This window comes from Daucus carota, chromosome 1 (assembly GCF_001625215.2).
Source record: "Daucus carota subsp. sativus chromosome 1, DH1 v3.0, whole genome shotgun sequence".
Lineage (NCBI taxonomy): Eukaryota > Viridiplantae > Streptophyta > Magnoliopsida > Apiales > Apiaceae > Daucus > Daucus carota.
Genome location: NC_030381.2, coordinates 33,444,871 through 33,469,740, shown reverse-complemented (window position 1 = coordinate 33,469,740; position 24,870 = coordinate 33,444,871). Strand labels below are relative to the sequence as shown.

General features: G+C 33.9%; 1 long non-coding RNA gene across 11 annotated transcripts; it reads right to left on the bottom strand.

Annotated features, from left to right (window-relative positions):
* Window positions 1–356: 356 nt before the first annotated feature.
* LOC108202646 (uncharacterized) lies at window positions 357–22,514 on the bottom strand. 11 transcript variants are annotated; one of them, XR_010285235.1, is made up of 9 exons: window positions 21,119–22,514; window positions 16,340–16,425; window positions 14,146–14,859; window positions 10,028–13,865; window positions 7,791–7,983; window positions 7,194–7,433; window positions 2,742–2,827; window positions 1,204–1,917; window positions 357–916 (listed from the first exon to the last, which is right to left on the bottom strand). It is a non-coding gene; the product is annotated as an uncharacterized LOC108202646 (long non-coding RNA). The 11 variants fall into 11 exon arrangements; XR_010285236.1 differs by having other exon boundaries at window positions 7,194–7,285; XR_010285226.1 differs by having other exon boundaries at window positions 7,194–7,983; window positions 10,028–10,212; window positions 10,332–13,865.
* Between the last annotated feature and the right edge of the window lie 2,356 nt (window positions 22,515–24,870).

Here is a 24,870-nt window from a genome sequence, read left to right as displayed (position 1 = left end):
CAAAGCTTTTATATCGGCATTATATCGTTTGCTTCATCAGTGTTGAAATCTCGAAGCAAGTAAATTAATTCAGGGACTTTCTGCCTCAATGCTGGACTCTTGATTATTTCAGCCATTTGTTTCTGTACACCATGCACAAATCGAGGTTGAGTGCTTGTATGTGCATTATTTTAATTTAATTTATAAAGTTTCAAACTCCTTCACACATTGCATATCAACAATCCTCCATACTCGCTCCGTCCCTTCCATCTTTTAACAATTTTTTTCATTGTTTGACAGGCATTTAAGACGTAGTTCAATAACTTACTTTTGACAAATTTTTTTCTGAATAAGATAATGAACATTAAGTTTTCATGTAGAAGGAAAACAAATATAATAATTTTTGAAAGTATAAAGTGTAAGACTAACTAGATCGCTTAAATCACATGGACAATTGTATAAAGCATGAGAAACCTTGCCGAATAAAATTACCAAAAATGATTATGATCTCAGGATGGACTATTAGTATGATGACTCGGGTGGGGTTGTAAATTTGGAGCATTTTCTTCATTGTTTGTGAAAGTTATTCACTGTATTTACAAACTAGATCATACCGCATCTGAATCATGATAGCTGAGTTTTGAGACAGAGTCACCACGTCCGAGTTGCTGGGAAAAGCCATAAGCAGTATACAGCTTTGGCCCTTTGTCTCGCTTCAGATGGCCCTCGGGTAACTTGACAGCAAGGTTCAAGTAGCCGCTCTGTGGATGTGTGTACTCCTTCAAAGGCAAAGCGCTTAAGAACTCCACATTATGACATGGGAGATGATCCTCAAAAACCAGATTGAGGCCAATCATTTAACTTGAGCATTTGGGGCCAGCCAGACAAGTATACCCTCTGTATAGCCTTTAAAGAACGAACTTACGCTATATTCCTCCTGCAAGAAAAATAATATTTAATACTTAACTTAGTTGTATGATTAATAACTGGATTTCATAATTATTATAGCTAAACATTTGATTGCAAGTTTCTGTTAAACAAGTACTCACATAAACCCTTTACTAATTTGGAACAGTTTTACTTGCTAGTACTACTATATATGCACTTGGAAAACAGTGGATTCAGTTATACACAATACATTATAATTCCAGAGGTAAATTTTTTTTGTTAAATAAGACAGAATAAACTGTATATATATACTATAAAAGCAAGAAAAAAACTTACTTCGCACCAGCTCAAACAATTTAAGACAGTCACATCAGTGTGGGACTTATCATGGATTGCTCGAGACATCACCATTGGTTCCCAGCTTAACCATATGTACTGTCAAGCACACTAGAAACAATCACTGGTTCCCCTTTTGACCAATGGGTCTGAAAATGCTTCCGATCCCCGGCTTGAATGTCTATAGAACTTGGAGAGTAGAAGTGTTGTCATCAGAGTTTTCTCGAGAAGTGGCTTTCCTTATTTTCTTTGTGGCCGTGTTATCACGTGCCAAATTATAACACGAGCACCAGTGTATGGGATCTTCTGGCATGCCATCCAGATTATACAGTTCATATAAGTCTTCAGCTTTCAATATCTTGTTTGAAAGTCAACCGTCTGGCAAGACTTGGTTCAGCTTTAGAATCCCTTTACCACCACACCCACCAATACTCTTAGGTGGACAAGAGATGCTACCATCCTTGTTAGGTCTCCATTCAGGTCTTGCCTTCAGGGGATGTTTCAGTAGATGTGCCCACAGTTCTATTGCTACGAGGTTTACATGTTTCACCATGTAAATAGCCCACCCTGAGGTTTTTATATTGGTTAATGCTTCCCAGATGACCTGCATGCAAAGAGCCAGCACGCAAGTCCCGACAACAAGCGATGCATAGATCATACGGACATTTTGTGCAGCTCCGGTGGTAGTCAGCAATAGAAGTTCCGTAATAGTTGCTGCATAGAACATTGCTTTACTAAGCACAAGTACTCTCACTAGAAGTAGATGTTTCACCAGAGGCTAATCCTCAATAGCTCTAAACCACCAGAATTTATACTAGATGATATGGTTTTCATGTTAGGCCTGTAGTCCTATTGAATATAACTATACAGAAATGAATAATTTTGATAAGCTTAGCTACATGGTATTTTAATTATAAAAAGAGGAAAGTAATTTCACAAGGAAGTTTCGATGCTATGGTCATTATCTAGTTTCTACCTTTATAGAAAATCAAGATTTGATATCAGATGGAAATGATTACTGAATAATGATTGTAGAATTATAGGACACATACATTAATCATGGATAGTTTAACAGTGGATTTTAGGCACTGGATCACAGACTCAGGAGGAGAATGTCTGCAAAGGATAAGCAATGGTATTCTATTGAACAAGGAAGTGTTCACTTCACTGTCATTTCAACCGAGCATGACTGGTCCAAAAGCTTAGAACAGGTAAAGACGCTTTTGTGTAAATTTAAGCAAATAATTAAATCGTTACTGTGATATACAGGAACAACCATACACTAACATCCACTAACATAAACTAACATAAGCTAATATAAACTAACATGACATAGACTCTCAGAGGGGGAGAGACAGAGGGGACAGAGGGATGGAGAGAGGGAGAGACAGAGGGAGACGGGGAGAGGGGGGGGGGGATGCTTTACATAACATAGGAACACATATCACAACAAAGAGTCAAAGACATGTATTTGCACATAAAATCAAAAACAAAGCATGCATTTAAAGTAAAAATATAAGGATGACAGCGGATTGTACCTTAGATCAAAGAAAACCGAAGCGCCTCTTAAAGTTAAGAGCTGTTGAAGCTCTAGTTCCAGTAAAGCCCCAATTCAATCCAAGCCCTGAGAAAAATAAAGACACAACTAAAAACATTATAGTGAAAAAAAATGAAGAAGCTAGTAAACAAATTTAAAGGAACTATAAACCGGAAGCCCTAGTTCCGCGGAATGAAGAAGCTGTCAATCGAATCCCCAATTAAAGACCTCAAACTAAACCTCATCAATTGAGAGGTAAGTTTGAGGGGAGAGGTTCCCCGATTTTACCTGATCGCTAGTGAGTTTAAGCAAAGGTGAGTTTTAGAGAGTGAGGTGAGCGTGTGGAGTGAGGGGAGTTTGTGGAGTGAAATGTCAGTGTGTCCCTAGGTGTGGACTGAAAGAAGAAAATGGGGGAAACTTGTCTCTATCCAATGATTACCAGAATCACATGGACTATTGTATAAAGAATGAATCACATGGACCATTGTATAAAGCATGGGAAGCCTTGTCCAATAAAATTACCAGAAATGATTATAATTAATCTCAGGAGAAGATCAAGAAAATCGCGGAGGATACCTTCCAGCCAAATTAGTCTGATGACTCGGGAGGTGTTGTAAATTTGAAGCATTTTCTTCATTGTTTGTGAAAGCAATCCACCTTTGATATTGAAGATTGATATACATACTGTGTTACTCCGACTCGGCACTTCCGGCGGCCGTATCCGTGTCGACCCGACACGACGCAGGATACAGGGTGGATTCACCATATGCAAAACCGACACTTCTTTTCTAGCGCCGGAAAAATATGAAGGTCGCCGGAAAATTTAAAGGGGGTGTAACAGAAGAATAAAAAGGGAAGAAGAGAGAAGATGAAGAATAAAAAGGGAAGAAGATGATTATAGAAGAAGACGATGAAATAGATAGATGATATGAGGACGATGAGGCAGATGAAAGAGAAAAAAGAAAAGAAGATGATAAGGCATAAGAAAGGACTGTGCTTGGACATCATGTGGTCCACATTCATTTGTGGTTAGGTGGATAGGTGTACAGCTGTGTTAGGTGGATAGGTGTACAGCTGTCTTTAATAACACTGAAGTATAGTCATTTATATTACTCCCTCCGTCTCTTAATACTTTTCCTATTTGTCTTTGACACGTTTGCCAATACACACTTTTGATCGTTAATATCTTTAGTTTCGTATTGATATTAAATATAAAAACTTCACCGTATTAAAGTACTCGTGAATACGAATCCTGTTATGAACAGTCCCGACATTGCAAATAAGAAAAGAAAAAAGACACAGTGGAAGTATATGTGTATATTTAAAGTTATATATAACCTCACATCTTCAGTCAATGTTTATTTTTGTTAAAAAAATTTATCAGTTCATTTTTTCTTTCTTGAAATAATAATTAAAAATAAAAAAACAATATCAATTTAATAATATAAAATTATTTAATTAATTTATATTATACCGTGTCCCCGTACCCGTGTCCAAAATCCGGACAGTGTCCCCGTGTCCTAATTTTTGAAAAATATCGAATCCGACACTTGGATATGTGTCGTATCCGACACTCCGCACCCGAGTCTAAGTAACATAGGATACATATAAGAGAAATTCTGTGAATGTGAACAAGTGTATGTGTATGAGATTATAACTTTATTAGTTGCCGGGAGCTCTTCAATCTATACACCTGTTAGGAAGCATCTAGATTCCTGACGAATGTTCAACACTAAGGAAGGTTCCGGAGGGGTTAACTATAGATATATATCTTAGATATTATATAATTATATTACGACAAAATGCTAAACCTTTTCACACGCATCCCATAAATACTACAATACACAAGAACATTCAAGGATGCTCTAAATTATTCTAGAGTAGTTCAGAAAATTAAGCCAAAAAAATGACATAAATGTGTCATAAATTAAATAGCGCAATATACTATCCCTAGCCTAATATTAAGATGCCCATGTTGATGCTTTGTAGTCAATAACTTATCTTTGAAACAATCACAAGTCATGATCAACTTCCTATTATAGCTTAGCGAGTTGCTTCCATTTCACTGATTATTGAAAATTTTGTGGTACTGCTCGACTTTGAACTATACGGTTACGCCAAGTTCTCGGTCAAAAGATGATTGATATTCATTATGGTCAAGTACACTATAAATGCTAAGAAGAAATATTTTTTTAAATTTACCTCAAACCCCAAATAATATTGATTAAATTCCCAAATGCTCTCGTCTTAGACCAATAAGTAAAAAAGACAATATTCTTTTGTATTGCATATACGAGGCTTACTTTTAAACATATGATGCAACAATTTGTATGTCAAATGCAACAAAGGGAAACAAATTACATTATGCACATAATGCGACATGCACCCTTAGGATAAAAATGTTGCGCTAAATTTTGTTGACTCAAACATGAAACTTTAAAATTAGTCCCATTACAAATACCACAACATCAGCATGTCCCTCTACATGATAAACTTAAACTAATTAATTCATTAGTATAGTAGTTAAGTACATTATAAATAGAGTTGGTTGATAAATCAAGTAAGTAGCTGTGGTGGGTTGTTCGGTTCAGTATGCATTCAGTTATGGGCTCGGATGTTATAAATGGCATCAGAGCTCTACCCGGTCGGAAGTGCAAAGGCACTGCACGGGTTTCGTAAGTTTGATTATGGGCTCGACGAGGATGTCAAGCATATAAGAGGGGTGTTTGTAACATTCCACATTGATAAGATAAAGAGTATTCCGGTCCTTTATAAGCATAAGCGAATAACTAATGTATACCAATTTGCTAGAACTTTTGAGCCGACCTGTGGTGGGTTGTTAGGTCCGGTATGCATTCAGTTATGGGCCCGGATGTTATATGAACCATAATAAAATTCTATCTACTATGTTAGCTACTATGCTAATGAATTAATTTATTTAGGTTAATCTTGTAGGGAGACCTGCTAATGTTGTGGTGTTTATAATAGGACCAGTTTTAGAACTTCATCATTGACACAATAAAATTTAGTGTCACATTTATATCCTAGTGGTGTTGCATTATTGGCATAAGGTAATTCATTTTCTTTTGTTACATTAGAAATACAAAGTGTTGAATTATATGTCAAAGGTAAGCCTCGTAGATGCAATAAAAGAAAATATTTCCTTTTTAATTTTTGGTTTAAGACTAGAGCATTTGGAAATTTAAGCAAAATCATTTGGGGTCTGAGGTGATTTTAAAAGATGTTTCTTATTAGCACCTATAGTGTACTTGACAAAAAATTAATATCATCTCTATGGTTGTTGTTGGAAGTAGGGTGTTGGTGAGATGGACCACTATTATGTTGAATCCTTATCATGGGGATATGGGGATGTAGAGGATCCTTTAAGGAATGATTCCTCAAAAATGCCTTCATTGATTATTTATCTTTGGATCGAGAAGTTGACATAATCATATAGTTCGAAGTCGAGCAGTATCACGAAATTTGCAAAAATTGGTGACAGGAAGCAACTCGTAAATCTATATAATTGGAAATTGATTATGGTAGTTTCCAAGACACATTATTGACTACAAAGCATCAAAGTGAGAAACTTAATATTACGCTACGCATAGTATATTGCACAATTTAATTTATGAAGTAATTATTTATTTATTTATTTGAATTTTCTAAACATCTCTAGAATAATTTAGAGCATCCTAGAAACAATAAAGAAGAGGCTCCAAATTTATGTTTGTTAAAATTTAAGAAATATTTTCGTCTTTTGAGGTTGCATGTGTCACAGCAAGGCATCTCAATATATTCCTCCACCCAAATCACCTGAGACTTCTTGATCTGGAGTGAGATTTGGAATCTATAGAGCATCAGTCCCGTAAACATTTGTAGGGGTCACTTGATCCCCTCCAATTTGAAAGTTTCTGTTTTGCCAAGCTACATGAACTCTACCGATGTTCGTAATAACATTTTCTGTCATTGCATTGAGTGCAATGTTTTTGTTTAATTCATTTACGATATATGAAACTACCACTGTGGTATGACCAACACAGTTTGGGGATCACTTTCCAGTATTGTCGTTCTACAGTGAATATGATATTGAAGTACATGAGGATGAATATGATTTAAAATCAAAAAATTCCCTATATTGTATACTAGTCGTCAACATACCCCAAGATTTCAGTACGACTTTGATGGAAATAAGATAATCGAGATGGAGAATAAACTATCGAATTGAAATGTAACCTTTCTCTGTAACAAGAATCTATATTGTCATATATGGGAAGACATATACAAGATGAACACTATTAAAATGGTTATAAAGTTACATTGGTTGGATTATATCCAAAATTAATATTTTTGTTTACTCTAGTTTGTATTGTAATTCACTGTCCAGGAACTAGACATAAACAAATATAGGAATAAATGCCTATACAGATGTAAGTTATCATTAAATTAGTACCTGAAAATTACTAGACGGGCGCAAATAGCCTTCCCCGTCATTCCTCGTGTTTGAAGTTCAAGAAGTTCAAGAAGTTCTCACTTGTTTTGCCGCTGGAGGAGACACTGAATTGACTCATCAAATACCCTTCTCCAATTTCTTTCAACCAACTCAATCTTTCTACTGATTTTTTCTTCCTGACTAAACACCTTTAAGCTTTCCTATGTTTATTCGAGTGTTTCCACTTGATAAAACAAATTACTATATAGAATACGAAAACATTATACATCAAGCCCATAAATCTGATCAAGTTAAAAATATTCTATAAAATATTCATCTCCTCCATATCTTCTTTGTCAAGAATATATCAGAAATAGGCTTTGGTTTTTCCGGAAAAGTAATCAAGCCTTAGAAATCAACACAAAAAATTAACAACAATGCAATTGAGATGAATGTCATAATATAAAACCAATAGAATCCAATCACAGCTTTTACTATATAATTCACTAACTAAAAAGCAAAAAACTTTACCAAGAGTTATAATTCTAATAAACAATTGAACCATAAGAAAATGTCAAAACATTGCTTGAATGAAAAATTGAGGGAAAGAAATATTACCAAGAGGGTGGTTCTGCAACTTGTATAAACAGTTGCAGAGCACTGGAGCCTGTGAACACGGTCACAAACAGAATCAATAAGCTAACTCTGCTAATCAAGAAACCGTCTTAATGTACATCATTGAGATATCAGCAGCAAAACGAAATCCATGCTTGAGAGTTTATAACACACTACAAGAATCTCTCTCAGAACCCTGAAACAAAGAGAGAAACCAAACTAATCAAAGCAATTGAACTCTTGAGTTGAAAAAATGAACAAAAAGGACCCCTGATTCAAAGTTTAAAATCCAATAACACTAATTTACGGTGGACCGGTGGTCAATTATACCCATACTCCCCGCAAGGGGTCGTTTGGTGGTACGAGGAATCAGGCAAACCCATACTTCATACCCATACGGTCATACCTGAAACTTCCGGATTATGACTTTTTAAAACCCAAGTTGACGGGTGGGTATGAGAAACTGGTATGAGTATGAGTATTAATATTTTTTTCTTATATTTAGAAAAAATATTAATAATAATAAATAAAATATTTATATTTATATATACAAATAAATGTTATTATTGATAATAAAAATATTTATATTTTTTTATTTAATAAAATAATTTATTTTAATCAACAACATGATTATATTTTTAATTAAACAAATTCATTCCAACAATCAGCCAAACACAAGATATGAGGATTGATACCTTAACCCCATACTACTCCAAACCGATTCTTATTACAACCCGATACGGTTCCACGAACCAAACGACCTAATTCAGTTTCGCTTTATTTTGGTCCATAATTCAATTTAGCTCTGTTTCGATTTAGAAGAAATAACAGTTCGATCATTGATTCATTCCGGTGTGAACAAAACTGGCCTATTGTTTAACCCAATAACTTATATACTCCCTCCGCCCCTGGATAGTATATATTGGGGGACGGGGACACGGCACGGACTTTAATGCTACTGCCTACTAAAATAATATGGCAAAAAAAAAAAATAGACAGTTTATGCTGAACTTGACATTGATATTGTTTTTTTTTTTTTTGGTTCTGAATATCAGTTTTGATTTAAGAAAAAATATATTTGTAATAAAGTTTGTAAAGCATATATATGATTGAAGACTCGTCTTATTTTATCCACCACGAGTTAAAAAATTGTCAAGCTACTTAATTAAGTTTTTGAAAGAAGTTTAAGTTTTATTCATGCCTCATATTCAAAAATACAATTTATTAAATGTTGAAATTTTGGAAAGTCGGATGTCAAGTAGGCTAGACTCAATATGTCGAGAAGTTGAAAAATGCCTATATAAAAGTCTCAGAAGTTTTATACAGCAAAATTAAAATAGCGATCAATGTTATTACATATCATGTCCTTTACATATTAATATGTATTTTGCTATGTTGAGAATTACAAAACTTATATCATAAAATGCACATGTCAACAACACTAATATTATAAACATCGACATTATTATCATAAACACCAAAATCATCATTAACATCATCATCAACACCAACATCATCATTTACATCATCACTATCACCATCATCATCAACATCTATTATTACAGGAATGTGTAATTTTTTGATTATCATCATCATCATCTTATTCAATTTCAAGTTATGTTTAATAGATATATGAGAGTTATCAGGATACTTTAATTTTGAAAACAAAAAATGTCATACGATTGATAGAGAAAATATATCCATTCGAGTTCGAGATACGGTGTGGTTCTTAGCAATATTTGTTTTAGAATTTATGAGAGAATATAATAATTTAATTTCATAATCTAAGATCACTAAATTTAAATAACATAAATAGATGCAAACGATAAATTTTCAGCGTATCTCCAAAACTCAATCATAAAATTATTATGTTAGTGAAACTATATCAAAGTTTGCATTATAAAATTCCTATACTTTATTTATTACTACTAATATAAATAATAAACAATTTCTAACAAAAAAAAAACCTAATTAACTAGTAAAATAAAAGTTATATTAATTAATAAAGAAAAATTATTCTTAAACATGGACTTTTCGGACAAAAGAAACTACATGGACTATCTTCTAACTCCAGGTGTTTTCCTAAATCCTAAGTTTCGTAGGATTAAATCCTAATCACATTCCCATTCGAATTTATATCAAACTACTTATAAATATCATCAGAAAACTATACAAGATTCATAACAAAATCTGTGAACTACCTATGACTTCTGTTATCATGGGAAGTCAAGAAATCGCACCTGATGTTACATCACCAGATTTATGTACCCAAGATGCTGTCTATGGTGCACTCCAGGTTGCAGCAGAGATCGGCAGAGATGAATTGATTCGACGAATTAATTTGCAGAACTTGCGAAACCGAGAAAAGCTCTGTTTTTGTTATATATGCTACTCCAACATTGAATAACAATTTTGCAACATTTCACTGTATCAGTTGCAACATTTAATTTATTAAAGGCAACATCATCTACTAAATCAAATTGAAAATATAATTTAAATTATTAAACATCCCAATAAACTAACTTTTCATACAAACTAAAGTACCTAATATATTCAACCAAAACCATCTTAACGTTTCCCTTATATTAAACAATCTGCTTGTACTAAAGCAGATTGTTGAATGAACGACCATCAACAATTAAGTCAAAGCTGCCAAACAAAGCCATGTAGTTGCTCTAGCCATAAATTTCAAGAACCTCGCTTCCATCAGACAATTCCTTGGAGCTTCAGGAATCAGGACCAATATGAATCATTTATGAAAATCCAAAAAGTGCTAGGTAAGTTTTGTGTGCTATAGAAACTATAATAAAACCAAGTCTCTACTATAAATTAAAGAAAGTTTCTTTCAGTAAATGTTTTTTTTCAAAAGTAAAGAGAGAGAAAAAGCAAGACAAAGAAGTCAATCAGATTATTTGCACAACCTAATCAAGCCAATATCACATACCAAGGTTGATTTATATCGGCAAAGAAGGATATTCTTAACATTTGCTTGGCAGGGTATAAATTCTCAAGGCAATATTAGATGTAACACCTGTTTACATCATTTGAGTCTACACAGACAAAAGTTATACGAACTAGTGCGAATCAAAGGTTTTAGTTACAAAATAGCCTCCTCTAGGTTTGCCAAGTCTCTGCAGAGCTTCAAAATCATTATTGAATAGGTGCACTGATATTTATATTAACTTCAACAAAGATTGAACATATGATTGAACATACCTCATCCTGATGCATTGGATCCCTGTTTTAACATACCTCATTGGCTTGCAGTCACAGGGAAGGTTAGAGCGGGTTGGTGCTGAGATTACCAAAAGGAGGTCTAATACAGTTCCAGTGCCCACTTCTTGACCACCTCTAGTGAAATGAAGAACTTTACCATTCCCAACGTAGAAATTATAAGATAATATAGATATCTTTGAGAATGTAATATAGATATCATTCTGATCATGTAGCTGCTGGGCGCAGCCTGATTTCATCTGAACGGGCATGGCCTGTTTTCATCCTTAATGTCAACAGTGTATGTCAGAATCTCTGCAGCATTAACAATTAAATTACTGAATATCATGCAATATCGTTATTGCCAAACATGACATATACAGTAGAACAGCCTTACTTTTTTCCACCGAAAAGCCACTGTTTTTAAGAAATTCATTTCCACAACGGTGATGACTGTGGCAATAGTTGCATATATACAGAACAATTCATCACCTCCAAAAGGACATATATACATACACCCAAAAGAATCGCAAAAGCTAGATAATAAGAGCCTGCACAGCTAGCTAGCTTTAACATGATATTAATTACGCATAGAGGTGGCAATATGGATGCAAAACCATTAAACCAATCCAAACCAAACCAAAATTGTGAATTTGGATCCATTTGAAATCACATTTAGAAAAATGGATTTGGTTTGGTTTCTAGTCTCACATTTCTCACAAAATATGGTTCTAACCACATTTGGTCTCACTTTTAAGATTTCTTATAACTCTCCACACACACTATTATGTTCCTTTTCTTTTCTTTCTTTCTTTTTGCTAATTATCACACATGCCCATCCGATGATTCGAACTCATGACCTTACTTGGAGAAGCCAAGAGCTTAAACCACTCCATCAACTCACACACTCACACACACTTTTGTTATATTTAGTATTCATTATATTGTGATTTGAGTGTATTAACTTTTGTTCATTATATAATACTTATTTTTACTTACTAAACTAGTTATCCATAATTCAAACTAAAACCATAACCACATTTATTAATATATAGTTTGGAAATGGTTTTGGTTAATCTATCCAAACCAAATCCATTTTATAAGAACCAAAACCAAACCAAAACAACATTTTTACGCACATCGACAATACTACACTGCTACCCAAGCATATCAAATGAAGAAATTTTTTTGAATAACATGAAGTAAATTAGAGTATAAATAAAATGGAGCATTAGAGATGACTCGAATCTAGAAGACCACATGATACACGTCAACAAGGGAAAATAAAATATATACTAACATACACTTTAAAACTTACTCAAACTTCAAACAAGATGAAGACAGAAAATGCATTAATGTAGTGGGTGATAAACTTACAAGAGAATTCATAGCACATCGACAATACTACACTGCTACCCAAGCATATCAAATGAAGAAATTTTTTTGAATAACATGAAGTAAATTAAAGTATAAATAAAATGGAGCATTAGAGATGACTCGAATCTAGAAGACCACATGATACGCGTCAACAAGGGAAAATAAAATATATACTAACATACACTTTAAAACTTACTCAAACTTCAAACAAGATGAAGACAGAAAATGCATTAATGTAGTGGGTAATAAACTTACAAGAGGATTCATAGCACCAGCTTTTTTGTGGTGTTCGAATCCAGGCCTCTTTTCACGAGAAACATAAACCAGATGAGGCAGCTCATTTCCCTCAGTGTCAGATTTATGTAAAGAAAATATTCCTACAATGTAATGCACATTTTGATCAAAAGTGCTCAGATGGTAAAATCATAATCCAAGCCAGTTGAATTCATACGACACATCTGGCACAAGTTGTTTTAGCTTATGACTAACTTGGGAAGGATACTCTGTCAGTTAACTTAACAATTATCTTACAATATCATTTCATAACCAACCTGCAGGTCAGAATTAGGATTCAAAAGGCAAAATTAGTAACAAGGATTGACAGGCTGATGCATGCTTCGGGAAATTTGTTACTATTTCTAAGGATAATAGTCTCCAGCATTTTACTGGACAGGAAATTAGGTAAGAGATATTGCATCCAAAGTCCAAACAAACCAAGAAATAGAGGCCATAACATAAGTTAAAATCAAGCCAAACTCACAGAAACAAGATTCCAATTACAAAAAGTACAGAGTCTGGTAGCCATTGCCTGATAGAAGCAAGTATATGTTTAAACAACTGAGGAAAGCTATTACTCCCTCCATCGCCCTCAATTGTTTACATTGGGGGACGGGGGCTCGGCACGCATTCAATGCTCTTATAAAATATAGCTTGACAAATTATTTTGAATTCTTTTCTTCTGAAAAAATGTTTACTATCTAAATTTTTATACAAAAAAGAAAAATTTTGGAAAAAAGTTATGAAACTATATTTATATACGCCTTAAAATGCGTATCGAACAATGTAAAAAAAGTGTAAAGAAATGAGAGGGACAGAGGGAGTATGTATGAATCTTTCAGCTCCAAAAATGTGCAAATATAGAAATCAAAAGCTATTTTTTAATTCTATTGTAAGTTAAAAATCAAACTACACATACTACTGCCAAGAGGCGTGGTTTGTGCATTATCTAAGCGTATACAGCTTTGGCCCTGTGTCTGGCTTCAGATTGGCCTCGGGTAACTTGACAGCAAGGTTCAAGTAGGCGCTCTGTGGATGTGTGTACTCCTTGAACAGCAAAGCACTTAAGAACTCCACATTATGACGTGGGAGATGATCCTCACACGAACCAGATTGAGGCCAATCATTTAACTTGAGCATTTGGGGCCAGCCAGACAAGTCAAGTATACCCTCTGTATAGCCTTTAAAGAACGAACTTGGGCTATATTCCTCCTGCAAGAAAAATAATATTTAATACTTAACTTAGTTGTATGATTAATAACTGGATTTCATAATTATTATAGCTAAACATTTGATTGCAGTCTGTTAAACAAGTACTCACATAAACCCTTTACTAATTTGGAACAGTTTTACTTGCTAGTACTACTATATATGCACTTGGAAAACAGTGGATTCAGTTATACAGAATACATTATAATTCCAGAGGTAAATGTTTTTTGTTAAATAAGACGGAATAAACTGTATATACTATAAAAGTAAGAAAAAAACTTACTTCGCACCAGCTCAAACAATTTAAGAAAGTCACATCGGTGTGGGACTTATCATGGATTGCTCGAGACATCACCATTGGTTCGCAGCTTAACCATATGTACTGTCAAGCACACTAGTAACAATCACTGGTTCCCCTTTTGACCAATGGGTCTGAAAATGCTTCTGATCCCCAGCTTGAATGTCTATAGAACTTGGAGAGTAGAAGTGTTGTCATCAGAGTTTTCTCGAGAAGTGGCTTTCCTTATTTTCTTTGTGGCCGTGTTATCACGTGCCAAATTATAACACGAGCACCAGTGTATGGGATCTTCTGGCATGCCATCCAGATTATACAGTTCATACAAGTCTTCAGCTTTCAATATCTTGTTTGAAAGTCAACTGTCTGGCAAGACTTGGTTCAGCTTTAGAATCCCTTTACCACCACACCCACCAATACTCTTAGGTGGACAAGAGATGCTACCATCCTTGTTAGGTCTCCATTCAGGTCTTGCCTTCAGGGGATGTTTCAGTAGATGTGCCCACAGTTCTATTGCTACAAAGTTTACATGTTTCACCATGTAAATAGCCCACCCTGAGGTTTTTATATTGGTTAATGCTTCTCATATGACCTGCATGCAAAGAGCCAGCACGGAAGTCCCGACAACAAGCGATGCATAGATCATACGGACATTTTGTGCAGCTCCGGTGGTAGTCAGCAATAGAAGTTCCGTAATAGTTGCTGCATAGAACATTGCTTTACTAATCACAAGTACTCTCACTAGAAGTAGATGTTTCACTAGAGGCTAATCCTCAATAGCTCTAAACCACCAGAATTTATACTAGATGATATGGTTTTCATGTTAGGCTTGTAGTCCTATTGAATATAACTACACAGAAATGAATAATTTTGATAAGCTTAGCTACATGGTATTTTAATTATAAAAAGAGGAAAGTAATTTCACAAGGGAGTTTCGATATGGTCATTATCTAGTTTCTACCTTTATAGAAAATCAAGATTTGAAATCAGATGGCAATGATTACTGAATAATGATTGTAGAATTATAGGACACATACATTAATCATGGATAGTTTAACAGTAGATTTTAGGCACTGGATCACAGACTCAGGAGGAGAATGTCTGCAAAGGATAAGCAATGGTATTCTATTGAACAAGGAAGTGTTCACTTTACTGTCATTTCAACTGAGCATGACTGGTCCGAAAGCTTAGAACAGGTAAAGACGCTTTTGTGTAAATTTAAGCAAATAATTAAATCGTTACTGTGATATACAGGAACAACCATACACTAACATCCACTAACATAAGCTAATATAAACTAGAGCTTATTGCACTTTGTAACCCCACACTTTGGCCGATTAGCAAATCAGATCCCACACTTTGAAACGTGACAGGTTGTAACCCTAAGTTTTATTTAGCTTTCGGTTTGTAACCCTGGCCCACACATCCGTTAAAAACAACCGTTAACTTTTTGAGAGGCAACAGTGTTTATATTAGTTTCTAACAGCTACTGTACCCCCTGTGACTTCTCAATATTAATGTATTATATTTTAAAATTATTTCTGAACACACACAACAATATATATTAAATTACAAATAATTTTTAAATATGTATTTATTTTAAAATTTTAAAATAAGTTGCATCGTTTATGTAAAAATAAATAAATTTTCAGATTCTAAATCTAAATACGTATTTTAAAAATTATTTTAAATTGTTTTACATCGTTGTGTGTGTTCAGAAATAATTTTCAAATATGATACATAAATTTCGAGGGGTCACGTAGAGTAAAGTAGCTGTTAGAAACTAATATACACACTGTTACCTCTCAAACAGTTAAAGTTAACGGCTGTTTTTAACGGATATGTGGGCCAGGGTTACAAACCGAAAGCTAAATGAAACTTGGGTTACAAACTGTCACGTTTCAAATTGTGGGGTCTGATTTGCTAATCGGCCAAAGTGTGGGGTTACAAAGTGCAATATACTCTATAAACTAACATGACAGTGACTCTCAGAGGGGGAGAGACAGAGGGGACAGAGGGATGGAGAGAGGGAGAGACAGAGGGAGACGGAGAGGGGGGGGGGGAGATGCTTTACATAACATAGGAACACATATCACAACAAAGATAGACATGTAATTGCACATAAAAACAAAAACAAAGCATGCATTTAAAGTAAAAATATAAGGATGACAACGGATTGTACCTTAAATCAAAGAAAACCGAAGCGCCTCTTAAAGTTAAGAGCTGTTGAAGCTCTAGTTCCAGTGAAGCCCCAATTCAATCCAAGCCCTGAGAAAAATAAAGACACAACTAAAAATATTATAGTGAAAAAAAATGAAGAAGCTAGTAAACAAATTTTAAGGAACTATAAACCGGAAGCCCTAGTTCCGCGGGATGAAGAAGCTGTCAATCGAATCCACAATTAAAGACCTCAAACTAAACTTCATCAATTGAGAGGTAAGTTTGAGGGGAGAGGTTCCCCGATTTTACCTGATCGCTAGTGAGTTTGAGCAGAGGTGAGTTTTAGAGAGTGAGGTGAGTGTGTGGAAGTGAGGGGAGTTTGAGGAGTGAAATGTCAGTGTGTCCCTAAGTGTGGACTGAAAGAATAAAATGGGGGAAACTTGTCTCTATCCAATGATTACCAGAATCACATGGACTATTGTATAAAGCATGAATCACATGGAAGCCTTTTCCAATAAAATTACCAGAAATGATTATAATTAATCTCAGGAGAAGATCAAGAAAATCGTGGAGGATACCTTCCAGCCAAACCAAATTAGACTGATGACTCGGGAAGTGTTGTAAATTTGAAGCATTTTCTTCATTGTTTGTGAAAGTAATCCACCTATGATATTGAAGATTGATATACATACTGTGTTACTCCGACTCGGCACTTCCGGCGGCCGTACTCGTGTCGACCCGACACGACGCGGGATACGGGGTGGATTCACCATATGCAAAACCGACACTTCTTATCTGGCGCCGGAAAAATATGAAGGTCGCCGGAGAATTTAAAGGCGGTGTGTCAGAAGAATAAGAAGGGAAGAAGAAGAGAGAAGATGAAGAATAAAAATGGAAGAAGATGATCACAGAAGAAGACGATGAAATAGATAGATGATATGAGGATGATGAGGCAGATGAAAGAGAAAAAGGAAAAGAAGATGATAAGGCATAAGAAAGGACTGTACTTGGACATCATGTGGTCCACATTCATTCGTGGTTAGGTGGATTGGTGTACAGCTGTCTTTAATAACACTGAAGTATTGTAATTTATAGTATATGTGTATATTTAAAGTTGTTATATATAACCTCACATCTTCGGTCAATGTTTATTTTTTGGTAAAAAAATTTATCAGTTCATTTTTTCTTTCTTGAAATAATAATTAAAAATAAAAAAATATCAATTAAATAATTTTATATTATTTAATTAATTTATATTATACCGTGTCCCAGTACCCGTGTCCAAAATCCGGACAGTGTCCCCGTGTCCTAATTTTAGAAATATATCAAATCCGACACTTGGATATGTGTCGTATCCGAAACTCCACACCCGAGTCTAAGTAACATAGTATACATATAAGAGAAATTCTATGAATGTGAACAAGTGTATGTGTATGAGATTATAACTTTATTGGTTGCGGGGAGCTCTTCAATTCATACACCTGTTAGGAAGCATCTGGATTCTTGACGAATGTTCAACACTAAGGAAGGTTCCGGAGGGGTTAACTATAGATATATATCTAAGATATTATATAATTATATTACGACAAAATGCTAAACCTTTTCACACGCATCCCATAAATACTACAATACACAAGAACATTCTAGGATGCTCTAAATTATTCTAGAGTAGTTCAGAAAAATAAGCAAAAAAAATGACATAAATGTGTCATAAATTAAATAGTGCAATATACTATCCCTAGCCTAATATTAAGATGCCCACGTTGATGCTGTGTAGTCAATAACTTATCTTTGAAACAATCACAAGTCATGATCAATTTCCTATTATAGCTTAGCGAGTAGCTTCCATTTCACTACTTATTGAAAATTTCGTGGTACTGCTCGACTTTGAACTATATGGTTACATCAAGTTCTCGGTCAAAAGACGATTGATATTTATTATGGTCAAGTACACTATAAGTGCTAATAAGAAATATTTTTTTAAATTTACCTCAAACCCCAAATAATATTGATTGAATTCCCAAATGCTCTCGTCTTAGACCAATAAGTAAAAAAAACAATATTCTTTTGTATTGCATATAGGACGCTTACTTTTGACATATAATGCAACAATTTGTATGTCGAATGCAACAAAGGGAAACAAATTACATTATGCACATAATGCGACATGCACCCGTAGGATAAAAATGTTACGCTAAATTTTGTTGACTCAAAGATGAAACTTTAAAATTAGTCCCATTACAAATACCACAACATCAGCATGTCCCTCTACATGATTAACTTAAACTAATTAATTCATTAGTATAGTAGTTAAGTACATTATAAATAGAGTTAGCTGATAAATCAAGTAAGTAGCTGTGGTGGGTTGTTGGGTTCAGTATGCATTCAGTTATGGGCTCGGATGTTATAAATGGCATCAGAGCTCTACCCGGCCGGAAGTGCAAAGGCACTGCCCGGGTTTCGTAAGTTTGGTTATGGGCTCGACGAGGACGTCAAGCATATAAGAGTGGCTGTTTGTAACATTCCACATTGATAAGATAAAGAGTATTCCGATCCTTTATAAGCATAAGCGAATAACTAATGTATACCAATTTGCTAGCACTTTTGGGCCGACCTGTGGTGGGTTGTTAGGTCCGGTATGCATTCAGTTATGGGCTCGGACGTTATATGAACCATAATAAAATTCTATCTACTATGTTAGCTACTATGCTAATGAATTAATTTATTTCTTATCCAGTTTGATATCTCCGTTTCAGATTATTGTCACTGTTTCAGATCATTGTCACCCATCATCAACAAACGGGAACTATTTAGGTAAGTCCCATGTGAAGAAGGCCATGGGCTAAGGTATATTATTATTATATCACACACTATATTATTTATTGTGCACTAAGCCGGGGGTCTTCACGGAAACAGCCTCTCTGCTTTAAGGGCAGGGGCAAGGCTGCGTACATCTTACCCTCCTCAGACCCTGCTCTAAGCGGGATATACTGAGTATGTTTGGTTTGGTTTGTAGGGAGACCTGCTAATGTTGTGGTGTTTATAATAGGACCAGTTTTAGAACTTCATCTTCGAGACAATAAAATTTAGTGTCACATTTATATCCTAGTGGTATTGCATTATGTGCATAGGGGAATTCATTTTCTTTTGTTACATTAGACATACAAAGTGTTGAATTATATGTCAAAGGTAAGCCTCGTAGATGCAATAAAAGAAAATATTTCCTTTTTAATTTTTGGTTTGAGACGAGAGCATTTGGAAATTTAAGCAAAATCATTTGGGGTCTGAGGTGATTCTAAAAAATGTTTCTTATTAGCACCTACAGTGTACTTGACAAAAAATGAATATCATCTCTGTGGTTGTTGGAAGTAAGGTGTTGGTGAGATGGACCACTATTATGTTGAATCCTTATCATGGGGATGTAGAGGATCCTTTAAGGTATGATTCCTCGAAAATGCCTTCATTGATTATTTATCTTTGGATCGAGAAGTTGACGTAATCATATAGTTCGAAGTCGAGCAGTATCACGAAATTTGCAATAATTGGTGACCGGAAGCAACTCGTAAATCTATATAATTGGAAATTGATTATGGTAGTTTCCAAGACACATTATTGACTACAAAGCATCAAAGTGAGAAACTTAATATTACGCTACGCATAGTATATTGCACAATTTAATTTATGAAGTAATTATTTATTTATTTGAATTTTCTAAACATCTCTAGAATAATTTAGAGCATCCTAGAATTTGCATGAATATTCTAGTATTTATGGGATGCGTGTGAAAAGGTTTAGATTTTCTAGTTATATAATTATAAAATTTCTTTGATATATAGCTATAATAAACCCTTCTAGAACCTTCCTTATGGTGAACAGTCGTAAAGGGTCTGGATGCTTCTTAAGAGGTGTATAAATTGAAGAGTTGTGCCACCAAGAAAGTTGTAAAATCATAAACTTGTTCTCCATAATATAAAAAATATTTTATAAACATTTGATGAGTTTCTATATGGTTTACATTTATTCACAAAATTTATCATAGGCGGATTACTTCCAAAAACAATAAAGAAGAGGCTCCAAATTTATGTTTGATAAAATTTAAGATATATTTTCGTCTTTTCAGGTTGCGTGTGTCACAGCAACACATCACAATATATTCCTCCACCCAAATCACCTGAGCCTTATTGATCTGGAATGAGATTTGGAATCTATAGAGCATCAGTCCCGTAAACATTTGTAGGGGTCACTTGATCCCCTCCAATTTGAAAGTCTCCGTTTTGACAAGCTACATGAACTCTACCGATGTTCGTAATAAAATTTCTGTCATTGCATTGAGTGCAATGTTTTTGTTTAATTCATTTACGATATATGAAACTACCACTGGTATAACCAACACAGTTTGGGGATCACTTTCCAGTATTTTCGTTCTACAGTGAATATGATATTGAAGTACATGAGGATGAATATGATTTAAAATCAAAATATTTCCTACATTGTATACTAGTCCTAAACATACCCCAAGATTTCAGTACGACTTTGATGGAAATAAGATAATCGAGAGGGAGAATAAACTATCGAATTGAAATGTAACTTTCTTCTGTAACAAGAATCTATATTGTCATAATGGGAAGACATATACAAGATGAACACTATTAAAATGGTTAAAGTTACATTAATTGGATTATATCCAAAAATAATATTTTTGTTTACCCTAGTTTGTATTGTAATTCACTGTCCAGGAACTAGACATAAACAAATATAGGAATAAAGCCTATACAGATGTAGGCCATCATTAAATTAGTACCTGAAAATTACTAGACGGGTGCAAATAGCCTTCCCCGTCATTCCTCGTGTTTGAAGTTCAAGAAGTTCTCACTTGTTTTGCCACTGGAGGAGATACTGAATTGACTCATCAAATGCCTTTCTCCAATTTATTTCCACCAACTCAATCTTTCTACTGATTTTTTCTTCCTGACTAAACACCTTTAAGCTTTCCTATGCTTATCCGAGTGTTTCCACTTGATAAAACAAATCACTATATTAAATACGAAAAAATTATACATCAAGCACATTAATCTAATCAAGTTAAACATATTCTATAAAATATTCATCTCCTCCAGATCTTCTTTGTCAAGAATATATCAGAAATACACATGGCTTTGGTTTTTCCGGAAAAGTAATCAAGCCTTAGAAATCGACACAAAAAATTAACAACAATGCAATTGAGATGAATGTTATAATATAAAACCAATAAAATCCAATCACAGCTTTTACTATATAATTCACTAACTAAAAAGCAAAAAACTTTACCAAGAGTTATAATTCTAATAAACCATTGAACCATAAGAAAATGTCAAAACAATGCTTGAATGAAAAATTGAGGGAAAGAAATATTACCAATATGGTCAGTGTTGTGAAACACGCAAAATAAAAAAAGCGCAAGATCCAATTTTGAAGCGCAACTCGCGAAGCGCGATTACTCGCGCGATTTTTGGACAAAAATGAAATTATCTATATAATTATAAAATTTCGAGAATGTTACTTCTAATATTAGTTTCAAACAAAAATAATAGTTTCAACATAGTGGAAATATCACATAACTATCATATTATCAATCAATAACATTTAGTAACATGAACTGGATTCCCAAATTTCCACCCAATATCAACATTTCAAGTCATCTTTAACTATGGCTCAAGTGATCAGTAACTTTTAAAAGAGTAATTTCTAAGGGGAATTTAATCGAACACCTAACAAACACTGTAAATAGTATATAAAATTTAGCATATATGCTATATATTTAAGGCCAGGATATCAAAGAAATATAGAGAGATGAAGAGAGAAGATCGAGAGAAACAGAGATGTGAAGATGAAGAGAGATCGATAGAGTAGACAGAGAGAGATAGGACATACCTGAGTGAAAATGACGGCTGATATACAATAAGTTGTGAGGAAGTAGTTTATAACTTATGAAGATATAAGTAGTTTTTTTTTAACCTAAGGGTATTTCAGTCCTCCTATACTTTTGCGAGTTTTTGCGCTTTTTATTCCGAGTTTTGGCGAGTTTTTGCGAGTAATCGCGAGTTAAACGCGATTTTTGGACAATTTCAAAATCGCGCTAAATCGCTCATACGCAACTCGCGGAACCATCGCTTACTCGCGAAGCGCGATTAATCGCGCGATTAAGCGCGATTTTCACAACACTGAATATGGTGGTTCTGCAACATGTATAAACAGTTGCAGAGCACTGAAGCCTGTGCACACGGTCACAAACAGAATCAATAAGCTAACTCTTCTTAGAGTTTTTAACACACTATAAGAAACTCTCTCATAACCCTGAAACAAAGAGAGAAACCAAATTAATCAAAGCAACTGAACTCTTGAGTTGAAAAAATGAAACAAAAAAGAACCCCTGATTCAAAGTTTCAAACCCAATAACCCTAATTTACGGTGGTCAATTATACCCACATATGGGTTGTGAGACAGAAAGAGAAACCCTAAGTGAGGGAGGGAGAAAAGGAGAGACTGCGAGAGTTTTCTAAATGGGGCTGAGCGTGTGTGGTTAATATTTTGATCAACTGTACTGACATGCACACTTGTTTATTTTGTTTTTATTAAAAACATATACTCCCTCCGCTTCAAAATATATGACGTTTTGACTTTTTACACACATATGAAAGTGTTTTGACCAAATACCTAAAATCATCATTTCTTTTTTTAAAAAATTATACTTTAAAATTTTGACTGTATATTTTTATTTAAAAAAATAAAATTTTAAAAATAATAAATATAAGTATATGGTCAAAGGATTTTAAACTATGTGCAAAAAGTCAAAGCGTCATACATTTTGAAACGGAGGGAGTAATTTTTATAGAGAAATTTCAGTTTGATTCCGATTCGATGCCCGTAAGGAGTCGTTTGTTTGGGTGGTATGGGGAATCAGGTATGGTTATGAAACCAGCCAAACCCATATTTAATGTTTGGTTGGATTTTTTTTTATCTTCATACCCATATGGTCTTACCTGAAATCTCCAAATTATGACTTTTTAAAACCCAAGTTGAGGGGTGGGTATGAGATACTGGTATGAGTATGAGCATTAATATTCTTTTCTTATATTTAGAAAAAGATATTAATAATAATAAATAAAATATTTATATATACAAATAAATGTTATTATTGATAATAAAAAATATTTATATTTTTGTATTTAATAAAATAATTTATTTTAATCAACAACATGATTTTATTTTTAATTAAATAAATTCATTCCAACACTCAGCCAAAGACAAGATATCAGGATTGATACCTTAACCTCATGCCACTCCAAACCGATTCTTAATTCCAACCCGATACCGCTCCACGAACCAAACGACCTAAGTCAGTTTCGCTCTATTTTGGTCCATAATTCAATTTAGCTCCGTTTCGATTTAGAAGAAATAACAGTTCGATAATTGATTCATTCCGGTGTGAACAAAACTGGCCTATTGTTTAACCCAATAACTTATATACTCCCTCCGCCCCTGAATAGTATACATTGGTGGACGAGGACACGGTACGGACTTTAATGCTCCTGTTTACTAAAATAATATGGCAAAAAAAAATTGGCAGTTTATGCTGAACTTGACATTGATATTGTTTTGTTTTTTTTTTTTTTGGTTGTGAATATCAGTTTTGATTTAAGAAAAAAATATACTTGTAGTGAAGTTTGTAAAGCATATATATGATTGAAGACTCGTCTTATTTTATCCACCACGAGTTTAAAAATTGTCAAGCTACTTAATTAAGTTTTTGAAAGAAGTTTAAACTTTATCCATGCCTCATATTCAAAAATACAATTTATTAAATGTTGAAATTTTGGAAAGTCGGATGTCAAATAGGCTAGACTCACTATATGTCGAGAAGTTGAAAAATACCTATATCAAGAAGTCTCAGAAGTTTTATACACCAAAATCAACGTAGCGATCAATGTTATTACATATCATGTCCTTTACATATTAATATGTATTTTCGCTACGTTGAGAATTACAAAACTTATATCATAAAATGCACATGTCAACAACACTAATATTATAAACATCGATATTATTATCATAAACACCAAAATCGTCATTAACATCATCATCAACACCAACATCATCATTTACATCATCACTATCACCATCATCATCAACATCTATTATTACAGGAATGTGTAATTTTTTGATTATCATCATCATCATCTTATTCAATTTCAAGTTATGTTTAATAGATATATGAGAGTTATCAGGATACTTTAATTTTGAAAACAAAAAATGTCATACGATTGATAGAGAAAATATATCCATTCGAGTTCGAGATACGGTGTGGTTCTTAGCAATATTTGTTTTAGAATTTATGAGAGAATATAATAATTTAATTTCATAATCTAAGATCACTAAATTTAAATAACATAAATAGATGCAAACGATAAATTTTCAGCGTATCTCCAAAACTCAATCATAAAATTATTATGTTAGTGAAACTATATCAAAGTTTGCATTATAAAATTCCTATACTTTATTTATTACTACTAATAT